The following is a 13,780-nucleotide window of genomic DNA, read 5'->3' as shown; positions in this document are numbered from 1 at the left end:
CGTTATATCGATATTCAAGGGAGTCCGAAAAAATATCAATATAACCGGGACTATCGATATATCCGACCCTGTTTGCATGTAATTTTCTCCGTGCGTGCATAGAAATAGTATCGATATAACCGGGACTATCGATATATCCGATATCGATATAACGAGACTTTACTGTAAATACTTTTTCTCTTTATCTGGAAGGAGAGCCGGTTGAAAGACTCGACGGGGTGAACCTCGCAAAACTCAATCGTTCACGCTCATCTATCAAAGGCTAACGTTTGGGGGCTGGATTTGATGTTTACGACGCGGAAAGTATTTGATTGAAATAACACGCGGGGAGATTTTCATCGTAATTCCTTTTTGTGTGGCCGATTCGCCTTTTTTTACTACCACGCACACTTACCGTATTAGGATATATACTGGCTTATTACCGACACTTTGGTACATGTCGATGCACGTCGTTTATGCACTCCATTCCATCAAGCCATCAAAGACCATCACAAAGTTAAATAAAATGATTTTATTATACAGTAAAGTTTGTTCCTTTAATTATAATACCATAGTACATTTATTATACATAAAAGAAGGTATATTTTGTGTAGTTTTAAGGCTTAGAAAATTAGAAAGTAGAAAATTATGTTTTATGGGGACCTGGGAACAGATTATTCTCATTTTAATAGTTTCCTATGGGAAATTCATTTTTGGGATACACACTTTTCGCCTTACACACTGTCTGAGAACCAATTAAGTTCGTAAGCCAAGGTATCACACTACAATAAAATTTGTTAAGGATGAAAGTGCAACAGATTCTGAGTATGACAACCGCTCTATTATAGCCCCGCCCTCTTCCCGAAATCCAATTGAAGGGGACACAAATGCAATTTGGGGTAGAATTCAATCCACCCCCATAAGAGGCACTCTGGAGGGTGCAGGAATCCAGGAAGGGCAAAACACTGATGGAGAAGAGCAAAGGTGCTGTCCGCGGGAATTATGCTCACGGAGTAGAAAGGGGAGGATAAGGGGGGATTTGTGGAAACACTTACAAGAAAGAAATCGGATCGATATGGGGGTGAGAGGGTTGCCGGAAGTTGGGATTTAGCAGAGATGAAGCAATCAAGGTCAGCCAACAAAGAGATCAATTCGACCCTACAACCCTGTCACTGGATCCACCAGGACAGTTTGGGGATTTGTCGTAATTTCACTCATGATACCCCGAAAATTGGATTACATTTGATTTTGGAGTCATTTTACGTGGTTTAATTGATGATTTATTGACCAACATATTTATTGCGATCGTTAGATATTTAAAAAAAAAATCACATATAGATTATGCACAAGTTGCTGCAAAATATACAGAATAAAACTTGTGCAAAAATGTGTCCATTCCAGTGTCAGTGTCATTTGAAGAGATTTTACAAATTATGGACACAATTTGACCGGAACCGTCGGTTGTCCTTTAATGACGGTACTAATGCTAGCAGATTAAGGCTATTTTTCGCAGTCTTCTAAGTGATCATTTGCATTGTTTGTTGAAGTGGCCCATGAATGAGTTTAAAAACCCAGTTCTGATAAACTCAAAGCATTTCTCTTTTTCACAAGGACTTACAAAGGCAATTCTTCGTGGGTAACACAGTCGTGTTGAAAATATTGTCTCAATATTTGCTTAAGATAATGTTCAGCGCTCGTGACTTGACGTGATCGGCAGTCTGGCTACTCAGATTACCCAAACTGTTTTCCTTCTCACTGTCGATATCATTGACAAGTCAGCTCACATTCATTATTGTTTCTCCCTGAGAGGACTTAAAATATTAAAAGAATGGCCTAAATTATTGCCCAGATTCCAATTTGAAAATGTTGATCAAGTGTGACACCTCCTCACGCCACGCAGACCACCGACCAGCGTTCCATGTACGTGATAATATTACCAACCTTTTCATTCGTAGGCCTCCTGCGAGGAAAAACGCAAAGAGGACTCGATTCTATTCTGTTCAAGTAAACATTCTTTAGTTTTATAGCCTATTGATAGCCTAAACCTGTTGATATTACCGCAAACGTAATAGAACTCCTTTCGTAAACCGAAGACCCCCGACCTTGCAACTGTCCGTAAACGAGAATGTTTTTCAATTTGTTGGACTACTGATGACCTTTATCTCCTTTCCAGTAACATTTTTGTTTCTGGTGGCTTTATAGCTTATTTAGACAGTAGAACAGACACGTAAAGAGACCACTAAAATGTAAAGTGTACCATTTCCTGTATGAGAGGTCAGTGTCGGTAACATATGCCGTTTGTCAGGAGGAGTTTACCTGTCGAGTGTGTGTCATCGCGCTCTGGTGTGTGTTTGGTGGTACCCGTTTCAAGACGGGGAACGGCTGTCACGGTCTATAAGGGGTTGAGGCGTGGGTCATGAAGACCGGAAGCCGCTGGCAGTTGGGAATTAATTTGTCTTTTTCCTGTTTTTGCCGCGGAAACGGGAACGAAGTCCAGACTATCTCTATTCCCGTCATCCAGACTACATTAGAGTCCCCCGTAAATCTTGCATACCTGTTTTGCAGGCATGTCGGCGTAGCAAACGCCTAAAGATGGTTCTGCGGAGGCCATTAAGAGGTGCGCCTGAAAAGAGCCAGCCGCCACCTGGCCCACATCGGGCTCAGACTAATTTCTGGAACGGACGAGGCTCTGCGATTTGATCCACAAGTTGATGTGAGAGGGTACACCAGGGTAAATTCCAGGTAAGGCTTCAAAATGGGGTTTTGGTTTACCAATTACGGTAGGGTTTTAAGATAACATTAGCATTTAAAAGCCAGGTTTCAAACTAGGACCTTCAAATTACGATTTCAAGTGTGATTTAATCTTTTAAATCTGGATTTGGATTCAAAATAGTACTTCAAGCTTAAGTGTAAGTTTGAAAACGAGATTCCGAGATTGGTTGAGGGGGTGTCAAGTGTGGCTCAGATTTTCGAAGCAGTCTCAAACTACGGTTGAGGTTTTAAGGTAGGTGTCAGGTTTCAAAGGGTGGTTCTAGCAACAGTTTGCATGACAAGTTTGTGTTTTGAGCCCATGTGGGGATTTAAAATAAAGCTTTGTTCAGATAATGATTACAAAAATTGGGCTTCAACTCGAGTTAAGGGTTCAGGAATTTCCCATTAGAACTTGAAGTAAAGTGTTTGGACTTATTACCGGGCACTGTTGGTTGGTTTCGAGCCTAAAGTTACAAGGTGTTGTTCCAACCCCCTGTTGCAATCTGCGGAAAGATTGCCACTTTCAAAGAGAGCTGCCATGCAATCCTACAGTCCAATTTTTATTTGGGCCCGTCGCCAGATTTCTACGATCGGCCTATAAATCCGCTAATGATGGAAGGCTGGAAGGTGGGCTCCGGAAAGGTTCTGCTATGGAGGACCACCGGCGAGTCTCAGCTGCCGAGAAGATTTTGTAACGCTGACGGGTAGATGGCCTATTGGAGCCTCTCGTCTCGAGTGGACCCCAGAGCGGGCCGTTGACGTGTCGGCGACCACTTAACATCTGAAGTGCGAATATGCAATTTGGGTTGCCAGTTTGGGATTGCAATGATATCCCAGGGAGAAAGAGACAATCACACTGTCCACTTAGGAAGGATAGAATCTCATTTCTGGAATGCTCAGTCGAGTCCATCTCTCAGGGGGGTTTGGGGTGAGGGGGGCAAGTGATGTTGAGTTTCCACAATATTGCTGCATTACAGGCCTATATCCACCTGTGCCTTTCATACAAAACCCACCACAGGGGAACATTGGAAGACTATTTACTTCCTGCAAACAGATCCCTTGATGTACCAAAATACGGACATGAAAAGTTCTCTACCTACTCCAAAATAATGTAGTGTTAAAGGATAACCAACACAATTTTTTTGTTTCCTAACTGACACCAGAAAAACGTTTTATAGCATCTAAAATACCCAAAACACACAGGCTGATATTTTTAGTCAAATGCAAAACACCAATAAAAATGAGTTAGTGTCCCAAAACCTACTTCAAAATGACCTCGGAGATGCCGAGTTTCAGAAGGTCCCGCCCCCTTGTTCGTTACATCACGCCAAGACGTCTTGCCTTGCTCTAGAATCAAAACAATGGCTTCAGATTCGGAGAGGATGCTTTCTTGTTCCTCATCCAGTTATGAATATGATTCAAATAGTTCTGAAGAGGAAAGCATAAATGTTTGCAATCGATTAAAGAAGTCCTCCCGTATCAATTCGAGTCGTCAGGACTCCAATGTCGCGTCCCAGAAAATGCACAAGATGGCGCCCAAGTTCCGTTGGAAATGGGCTGATTTGTCTGTTGGGAATTTGTGTCAACTAGTATCAAATAGTAGTCTTGGTGCAACACACAACGATTCACCATTGCGTTATTTATGTGTTTTCCTTCTAATTTCACCATCAACACAAAGTTTTCAGGCAAAACAAAGTACCCAAAATGCATTGTGTGTCACTTTCTCGGTCAGGGGCGTTCCAGATGTGACGTCACGTCAGGCATCGTCATCAACTCGAAAACAAGACTTCCTGAATATTCAGCGCGAGTCTTAAAACGTAAAATATAGCTATATGCCGTGGAATCTTTGTCAAATACGCTAAGTAGAAGTCATTTGAAGTAATTTTAAAAATGATGTACACAACTTGCCCGAGGGCGTCGGTTGTCCTTTAAAGGGACTAAGGATTTTGTCCAAATAACCTCAAGATTGTATGCTAACTAGATAAAACAACAAATGCATACCAAGGCTGAATTACAAAACCTTCCAGAAGAAGCTGGCTTTCCGCAAAAGACGCGGTGCACATCGTCGCTTAGCCACACAGCCGTCCCACCTTAAACCCGGGAAGCTCTGGAGGAAATCCGGGTTAAGCGATCCGGTGGCTGATTGAAGTGACCGAGACCTGGTCTGCTATCGTAACCCGCCACTTCCTGTTCGCATGCTGCAGCCTTGACTCGACCCGACACGGCTTTCAGAACACTAGGAATCTTAAAATGATTAATATGTTTACTTAAGCTGATTGATTCTTTGATTGATCGAGTCCGAGGGCAATTACGCCAGTCCAAAGATCCAACGTGTGTAAACAAGCTATTAGTCATGAGCCTTTCCTTCCTTGTGAAAAGTCCAGTGGCAATTCCAGCGTGACTCGTTGGCTTGACTTTTTGCTTTCGTTCCCGTTGGCCCACGAGTCCAATCCAGGTGACCTTTGTAATGGGCCGAGGGCAACCTTGACAGACTCGACCGGCGGTTCTTCATCACAAAAGCGCAAATGATGGCGAAGGAAAGGACAAGATGGAGAAACTTGATTGCTTGCACATGTTTGAGCTGTTGCCACTCAACTTGAATCCCATTTAAAATCTCCAAAACACGAATGGATGCTCATCTACAGTCGTTTGTTCTTCAAGTCAAGTATTTGACTGATTAATTAGTATTTTTCATCTAGCATACGGTTTCTATTTTCTTGGGTCCAGGGAATTCTTACAGGGCAGACATTTTACATCAGTTCATACTTATGTTGTCTTACATACATCCTAATCATTTAACTGTCTTGTATTTATAAGCACCTTTCAAAACTCTCAAGGACACTTTACAGTCACAGGATAATAATTTTCATTTGACTAACTTTTAAATGAGCTAGACATGTGTTCTACATCACGTCTGGTTTTGACAGAGTGACAGCTGGGAGTTCGTTGAATGTCTCATCCCTGGACAATTTCTAGACGAGCGAGACTACTTCCCGCAACTCTCCGTGAACACACCTGCACTCACAGTAGGAAGCAACCCTAACATGTTGAACACAAGACTTTCACACAAGCTGGGGTGGGGGGTTTCCAAGTCAAAGAGTTACAGAGGTGCTTAAAATCAATGTCACGTGTTATTCTGAGATGGACCTCATTCTTAATCTTAGTCTTCATTTTTTACACCCATTTTGAGTCCAATAAGTTATGGCTTTTGATCTTCAGCCAGAAGATCCAACAAGCTAGCTTTCATCCTTAATGTCATCATTATATCAAAAGATAGGATTACAGACGATCCCCAAAGGCAATGTCCGAAACACAAATGGAAAGATGGACAATTGTACATTTGTAGAATGAAAACAATGACTTCTACCTATCCTTGACATAGCTAGCTAAGATACTATAGCTAGCTATGTAGCTAGCTAGCTAACCAGCTACATAGTAAAAAGGTTAAAGTAGAAATTTTTGCAAGATAGCTAGCGAGATAAATGTCCGAAATACAAATGGAAAGATGGTGGATCGAGGAAAAATGGACAATAATTCTACATTTGTGGAATGAACACAATCAGAATCAGAATCAGAATCAGAATCATCTTTATTGCCAAGTATGTAGGACACACAAGGAATTTGTTTCCGGTAGAACACGCTGCACTAGTATCGTTGTCAAAACAATGATTTCCACCTATCCTCAACATAGCTAGCTAATATACTGTAGCTAGCTAAGTAGTTAGCTAGATAAATAGCTAGCTAGCCAGCTACAAATTAAAAAGAGTCAAGTAGAACTCTTTGCTAGATAGCTAGCGAGATAAATGTCCAAAATATAAATAGAAAGATGATGGACGGATGAAAAATGGATGACAATTTGAAACAATTGTACATTTGTGGAATGAAAAGAATGATTGCCACCTATCCTTGACATAGCTAGCTAATATACTGTAGCTAGCTATGTATCTAGTTAGCTAACCAGCTACATAGTAAAAAGAGTAAGGTAGAAATATTTGCTAGATAGCTAACGAGATAAATGTCCAAAATATAAATAGAAAGATGATGGACGGATGAAAAATGGACGACAATTTGAAACAATTGTACGTTTATGGAATGAAAACAATGATTTCCACCTATCCTTGACATAGCTAGCTAATATACTGTAGCTAGATAAGTAGATAACTAGGTAGCTAGCCAGCTACAAAGTAAAAAGGGTCAAGTAGAAATCTTTGCTCGATAGCTAGCGAGATAAATGTCCAAAATATAAATAGAAAGATGATGGACAGATGAAAAATGGACGACAATTTGAAACAATTGTACGTTTGTGGAATGAAAACAATGATTTCCACCTATCCTCGACATAGCTAGCAATTTACCTACTATATTAGCTAGCCTGCTACAAAGTAAAAAGCGGTCAAGTAGATATTTTTGCTAGATAGCTAGCGACATAAATATTTGGCCATGACTTTGCTATCACAATAGACAGACAGATGGATCGTGAGAAAATTAGTGAGACAGCCAGTGAGGTAACTACAGATAGACAGGTTAAACATTTTCGGACATTTGGGAATAATCACTCAACTGGCTGATGAAATCAGAATTTTAGACCCGTCCCTGAAGACAAAACTTTTGTAATGATTGGGGAAGCACTTTCAAGAGGCTATTAATGCGTGTGTGTGTGTGTGTGTGTGTGTGTGTGTGTGTGTGTGTGTGTGTGTGTGTGTGTGTGTGTGTGTGTGTGATCTCATTTCGCCAGCGTAATTGGATGCGTGTGAAGTGAAATAGAGTTGCGGTGATGCGATTGGGATCTTGGATCGATATCAGCCGCCTGTGGAGTGCCTCTTTTCTTTTGTCGTTTTCACAACCTCATTATCATCATACCCTCCGCGCATGAAAGAGAATGTGTTCGTTATTATTGTATGAATGGCAGGAGGTTGATTGCAGCCATTAGCCACTACCTCTCAGCCATTACGCACCCATAGTACATATTTTCATACCATTTCTGCAGTGTTTATAGAAGACAACACAGAGGTGTTGCTACATTGGGTGAAAATTAAGTAAAATGGCAGCTTTCTAAAACTCATTATTCCTTAAAGGACACCTGCGGACAAGTTGCGTCCATAATTTGTAAAATCACTTCAAATGACTTCTACTGAGCGTATTTTACAAAGATTCCTCGGCATAGAGCTACATTTTACGTTTTAAGACTCGCGCTGAATATTCAGGAAGTCTTGTTTTCGAGTTGATGACGATGCCTGACGTGACGTCACATCAGGAACGCCCCTGACCGAGAAAGCGACACACAATGCATTTTGGGTTGGGAAAGATAAGAGGATCAAAGCATCCTTTTCACCAGTGGATCAGGGACATCATGGTGAAACGTTCACATCTACTCCAAGCTAAATTTTGAAAGCAAACACGAAGCTGTAGCATCCATTGACACAGCGAGATTGTCTCACATCTCCTACCTCACATAAATCCACTTCAATTCCAATCTGCGACAGTTCCACAAATGCATCGGTGCTCTCCGAATCCAGAGCATTTGAGTCAGTTTTGATGTCATCTTATCCTACACAATGCCGTTAAATCCTCCTTAGCACTTTATTACGATCCTAAACCTTTTACGTGGACAATTACAAACTAACCCAGTGGGCTAGTCCAGATCACCTCATTACATGTTCCCGCCTATATATCACACAAAAGCATTAAAAAAATGTCATGTTGCCCCAGCGGGTCACACCATATGGCCCGTGTAGTTCTGTTACACAATCAAAGTCGAAACACCATCACCAGGGAGGTGTCAGAAAAGCCGGGTAAGGTCAACGGCCAAGACGGTGTCTGACTTCAAGGCTTCGCACAGGCGAGGTTACGAAGGCGTATTGTTATGACTCAGAGACTAACCTTTTAAGCAGGCGCGGTCTTTTAATCGGACCTATGCTTGAATCTCACCCTTCATACTTCACATATGGACACCTCGGGGGAGACGAAAAAAAGCACCTCTGGGAAACGAGGGTAACCCAATAGTGTATAGCAGCCTGCGGCCCTCCTCAAGGGGGCGGATGGAAGATTCCCATTGGAGGCTACCATGAACCTCTTCTCTTCGTAGTGGGACAATAGGACTACTGTTTTGGAAAACAGACACATTTTGCGACATGGTGGCCTCATTTGTCTTCTTAAAAGTTTATATCACCATCTTGCATCTTTTCTTACAATAATAATAATACATTTAATTTATAAGCACCTTTCAAAACTCTAAAGGTCACTTTTCAGTCTCAGGATAAGTTTTTCTGTGGATGTGCAGCAGCCACTCAACGCTAAAGTAATTGAAATAGATAGAAAGCTAGCTAGCTAATAGATAGCTAATAGATAGCTAATAGATAATAAGAATAATAATACATTTTATTTATAAGCACCTTTCAAAACTCTCAAGGTCACTTTACAGTCACAGGATAAGTTTTTCTGTGGATGAGCAGCAGCCACTCAACGCTAAAGTAATTGAAATAGATAGAAAGCTAGCTAGCTAATAGATAGCTAATAGATAGCTAATAGATAATAAGAATAATAATACATTTTATTTATAAGCACCTTTCAAAACTCTCAAGGTCACTTTACAGTCACAGGATCAGTTTTTCTGTGGATGAGCAGCAGCCACTCAACCCTCAAGCAATTCAAATAGATAGAAAGCTAGTTAGCTAATAGATAGCCAACAGAAAACTAATAATACTAATAATCATACTACTACTACTACTACTACTACTAATAATAATAATAATCACTCAACCCGGAAATAAATAGATAGAAAGCTAGCTAGCGAGCTAGTAGATAGCAAATAGAAAGCCAACAGATAGCTAGCTAGATAGCTAACCACCTAGATAGCTATATAGCTAATAGTGAGATAGCTAGATAGCTAATAGATAGCCAACAGATAGCCAGCCATCTCGCCAATCACCTAGACATCCATATAACTAATACCTAGCCAGCTAGATAGCTAATAGATAGCTAGCTAGATGGCTAATAGATAGTCAACAGAGTCACCTAGATAGCTATATAGCTAATCTAGCTGGCCATCTGTTGGCCATCCACTAGCTAGCTAGCTAGAAATTAGCTGTATAGCTATAGATATACTTTGAAGAGGGTGACTCATATTGTCTGATAACTTTAGTCACAATTTATTTGTTAGCTTGTAGCACCACACGCAAAGACACACAGTGTTTAAAAGATTTACTTTTACATTGAGGCAAAACTGCCTCGTCTTTGTTGTAAAGATATTTGTACGCCATATAATTTGTTTTGAGTGACCTGTGAGTGTGTGGATGCGGATTCTGCACAATGCCGTCAGAGCAAGCCAAGAGACACTCTTTGCCTCCCTTTCTTTCATGGCTGCCATAATTAAAAAAGCTTTTAGAGCAAGAAAGGAAAGGTGGGGGGGGGGGGGAGGCCACCAGAATGAGACGGGGTAGGGGGATCTTTGATGGCGGGATTGCCTGCCAAAAAAAATGTAATAAATGTAATGTATTCTTCCCCGCCGCCCCCATCCGCACATTATTTTTACACCCAGCGCACACTGGCATTTTTGTTCGCATCCCTTTAGGAATCTGATGGATGCTTATGAATGTAACCTTGAAGCTGTGATGGTCGGATAATTGCGAAATTAGATATTCCACAACAGTAGAATTTGATTGAAATGGAGCATCCGCATCCACACACGTCTGTGCGTCTTTTGCTTGTCCGATTTTGGCGCTGTTTAAAGTCTTAACTCATTCATTGCCATTCACCAATTTATTCAGGAATTGAAAATATGACGTCAAGCGCTATTCCTGAATTTGTTCGGGTTTGGTTCCTATTTTTTTGACTTTCGTTTATGTAGACATTAGTAGGAAATATTGTGTGAAGTCAATTCTCTTTGTCTGTTCTGTAATACCGTCCAATAGCTACCTGGCTGGCTGGCTGGCTAGCTATCTAGTTGGCTAGCTATCTAGCTGGCTAGCTATTAGCTATCTATTGGCTCTCTAGCTAGCTTTCTATCTATTTGTCTTACTATTCTATCCAAGTTACTCCCTGGTTGAGTGAACGCTGAACGCTGGCGCGTGTGGCTGCTATTATTATTATTATTATTATTATTATTATTATTATATTATTATTATTTGGGTGCCGATAACATGCTTTTTTACCTTTTATTCCATGTTAGCGCTTTATTTCAGCTTCAGCACTATATAAAACAATATATATAATATATATAATTCATTCCTTTCATCACTTTGCTGCTGTGAAATGTAAATTTCTCCACTGTGAGACTAATAAAGGCATAACCAATCCAATCCAATCCAATATATTGTATTTTTAACTGCCCCCATTTCAAGCTCATATAACTCCAGACCCATATAATTTACAAATTAACTCTTTTTTTCTAATGAAGAAGAGAGTCTAATGTTTCTTACAATGTATTAAATGTTTATGTAGTCCTAAAACTCAATTTTCTGTGGAATTCCTGGCATCCAATCGACAGTAAAATTCAAAGGACGTGGAGCATCATTCCCGAATTTCTTCGGGTTTTTAGTTTCCTGTGGAGGGTGCTGATAAAGCGCTGGTCAGACCAGGATTTCCCTTTTGTCTATGTTAGCGCTTTGTTGCAGCTTCAGTTGTTGTTAAAGCGCTGTACAAAACAATATGTATGTATTGCATTGTATTTTGGACAGCCGCCCCCATTTCAACCTCATATAACTCCAGACCCATATAATTTAGGAATTAACTCTTATTTACTGATACAAGAAGACTAAGGGTTCTTACACTGCATTGAATGTTTATGTAGCCCTAAAATTCTGTGGGTCCCGGAATTCAAGTGAAAATGACAAAAACCCTGGCACTGGAGTGGACACATTTTTGCAAACGTCTGGCAGTGAATGAGTTAAGTGTGCTTCTAAAGGTTGGCATTGGTGTTGTTATAAGTGCCATTTTTTTTTTTCTTATATGCAACATTGTGACGTTTACAATGGGCCACTGGAAATGAGAAACAGGCGTTGACAAATCTCAGCTAGTTTCGGACGTCGTTTTTTTTTTTTCTTTCGTTTTTCCGTCATCCGCAAACAGAAAGTATCAAGTGTCTCGGTGTTGTGGTGTATGGCCAGTTCTCATAACAAACAGGCAAAATGTGGTGAAGGTGCGTCGGTGGAGGCAGGGGAGGGCATTTAGCGTTTTCAGGAAATGGATGTAGCGCAAGTGTTTCAAGCTGTGCGGTAATCCTGTAAGACATGTCAACTGGAGGTCCTCATTTGCATCATGCAACGTATTCATGCCATTATAATACAATACCAGCGTTTGCTTAAGCATCTAAATGCAGAGTGGAGCGAACGAGAATGGAAACAATTAGGCGTCTGGTATGGAGGGCGTTGGGGGGGTGATAGCACTGTAATCCAAACGCGCTGTCGTGCATAAATATTGCGAAGCGCCACGGGGGACTCATAAAGATGCTATTCAGGCACTTTTACTTTTACGCAGGAGATGTTTCACTTCAGGGAGGGTACAGTATGTTCGCTTTTGGCAAAAAAAATCAGTCGACATTGTGATCGTGAGAAAAAAAAATCCTGATAAGATATGAGGAAGGTTTCTTTACCTGAGTTGTAGGAAGCACAGTGGTTTTGCGGTGAGTACGTCTGCCTTGCAGTTAGGAAGTTCCGGGTTTGGTACTTGGTCCTGGCTTTCTTGTGTGAAAATTGAGTGTTTTCACGCTTCAATGGGGGTTTCTCCAGATTATTCACTTTTCATTCTGTTACGAGAAAACATAAAAACAATTACAATTTCAAACGTTTTTAATTTGAACAATTTTAAGCGACTCGATTTTTAGTCAAAGTTAGAAAGCAGATTTTTTTTTCCATTTGCTCATTAACTCATTCATTGCCATTCACGAATTTATTCGGGAATTGAAAATATGACATAGAGCGCCATCTTTAGGTACCGATAAAGCGCTGGCCAGATCTCTGGCGATACTTTTCCTTTCCACAAGGGGGCAGTATTACCTTTTATTCCCATGTTAGCGCTTTGTTCCAGCTTCAGCTGTTAACTTTATTTAAAAATTGCATTTTCTGTGTAGCTCTCTCTTGTTTCTATTTATAATTGTATTTTATTTATTGTATTCTATTTATAATTTTATTTTATTTTATTTATTATTGTATCTAGGCTTGTCTGTGACTGTAACGTGTCCTTGAGAGCTTTTAAAGGTGCTTAAAATAAAATGTATTATTTTTTTTTTAAGCAATATGTATGTATGCATTGCATTGTATTTTGGACAATCACCCACACTTCAACCTCATATAACTCCAGACCCATATAAATTAGGAATTAACTCTTTTTTTTCTGATGAGAAAAGAGAGTCAAAGGTTTCTTACGCTGCATTGCATGTTTATTTAGTCCTAAATCTCAATATAGTATTTGTCCTTGAATTTGAGTGACAATGACAAAAACCCTGGCACTGGAGAGGACGTCTGGCAGTGAATGAGTTAAAATGTCTTCCAATTGCTGTAAGATAACCTAAAAAGACATTTTTTTAGCGGGATAGAGGAGAACATGTTCTTTACACACGGTCAAATTTAAGTAACGTTATTCTTAGTGACTGTGTGCCTGTGTTATATGTAAAACAGGTGTGTGTGTGTGTGTGTGTGTGTGTGTGTGTGTGTGTGTGTGTGTGTGTGTGTGTGTGTGTGTGTGTGTGTGTGTGTGTGTGTGTGTGTGTGTGTGTGTGTGTGTGTGTGTGTGTCTTCCCAGCACATAGGCATGTGGGATCATGTCACAGTAAACCTTGAGATCCGTGCTAATCATGAGCAAGGCGTGAAAAAAAACTGGTGACAGGCTGTGAAAACATTTGCAAAACACTTTTCATTTCCTCCGCCCTCAATTGCGGCAGCATCCTGACACGCACACACGCAAGGCAAGGTAAGAAATACCTGCTTCAAAACAAAAAAAATATTTCCCTGCTGAAACGGTTTAAGCTAGGTGCTACTGTTCTGGTTGTCAAGAGTGTAAATTACATTTTTTTATGTCCTTAAAGGACAACCGACACCACTTTTTTGTTTCCTAA

At 40.4% G+C, this 13,780-nt stretch overlaps 1 long non-coding RNA gene across 1 annotated transcript in view; it reads right to left on the bottom strand.

Annotated features, from left to right (window-relative positions):
* LOC148885324 (uncharacterized) overlaps nt 1-13,780 on the bottom strand; it is a 141,852-nt gene that overhangs the window by 38,037 nt on the left and 90,035 nt on the right. Inside the window, exon 3 of the long non-coding RNA XR_016118023.1 lies at nt 12,320-12,472. This is a non-coding gene — a long non-coding RNA (uncharacterized LOC148885324). The remainder of the gene's footprint in view (nt 1-12,319; nt 12,473-13,780) is intronic.

Source organism: Hippocampus bargibanti, linkage group LG17, assembly GCF_051943395.1.
Source record: "Hippocampus bargibanti isolate YZ-2025 linkage group LG17, ASM5194339v1, whole genome shotgun sequence".
NCBI classification, from domain to species: Eukaryota; Metazoa; Chordata; class Actinopteri; order Syngnathiformes; family Syngnathidae; genus Hippocampus; species Hippocampus bargibanti.
This window is presented reverse-complemented; position numbering and strand designations above follow the sequence as displayed.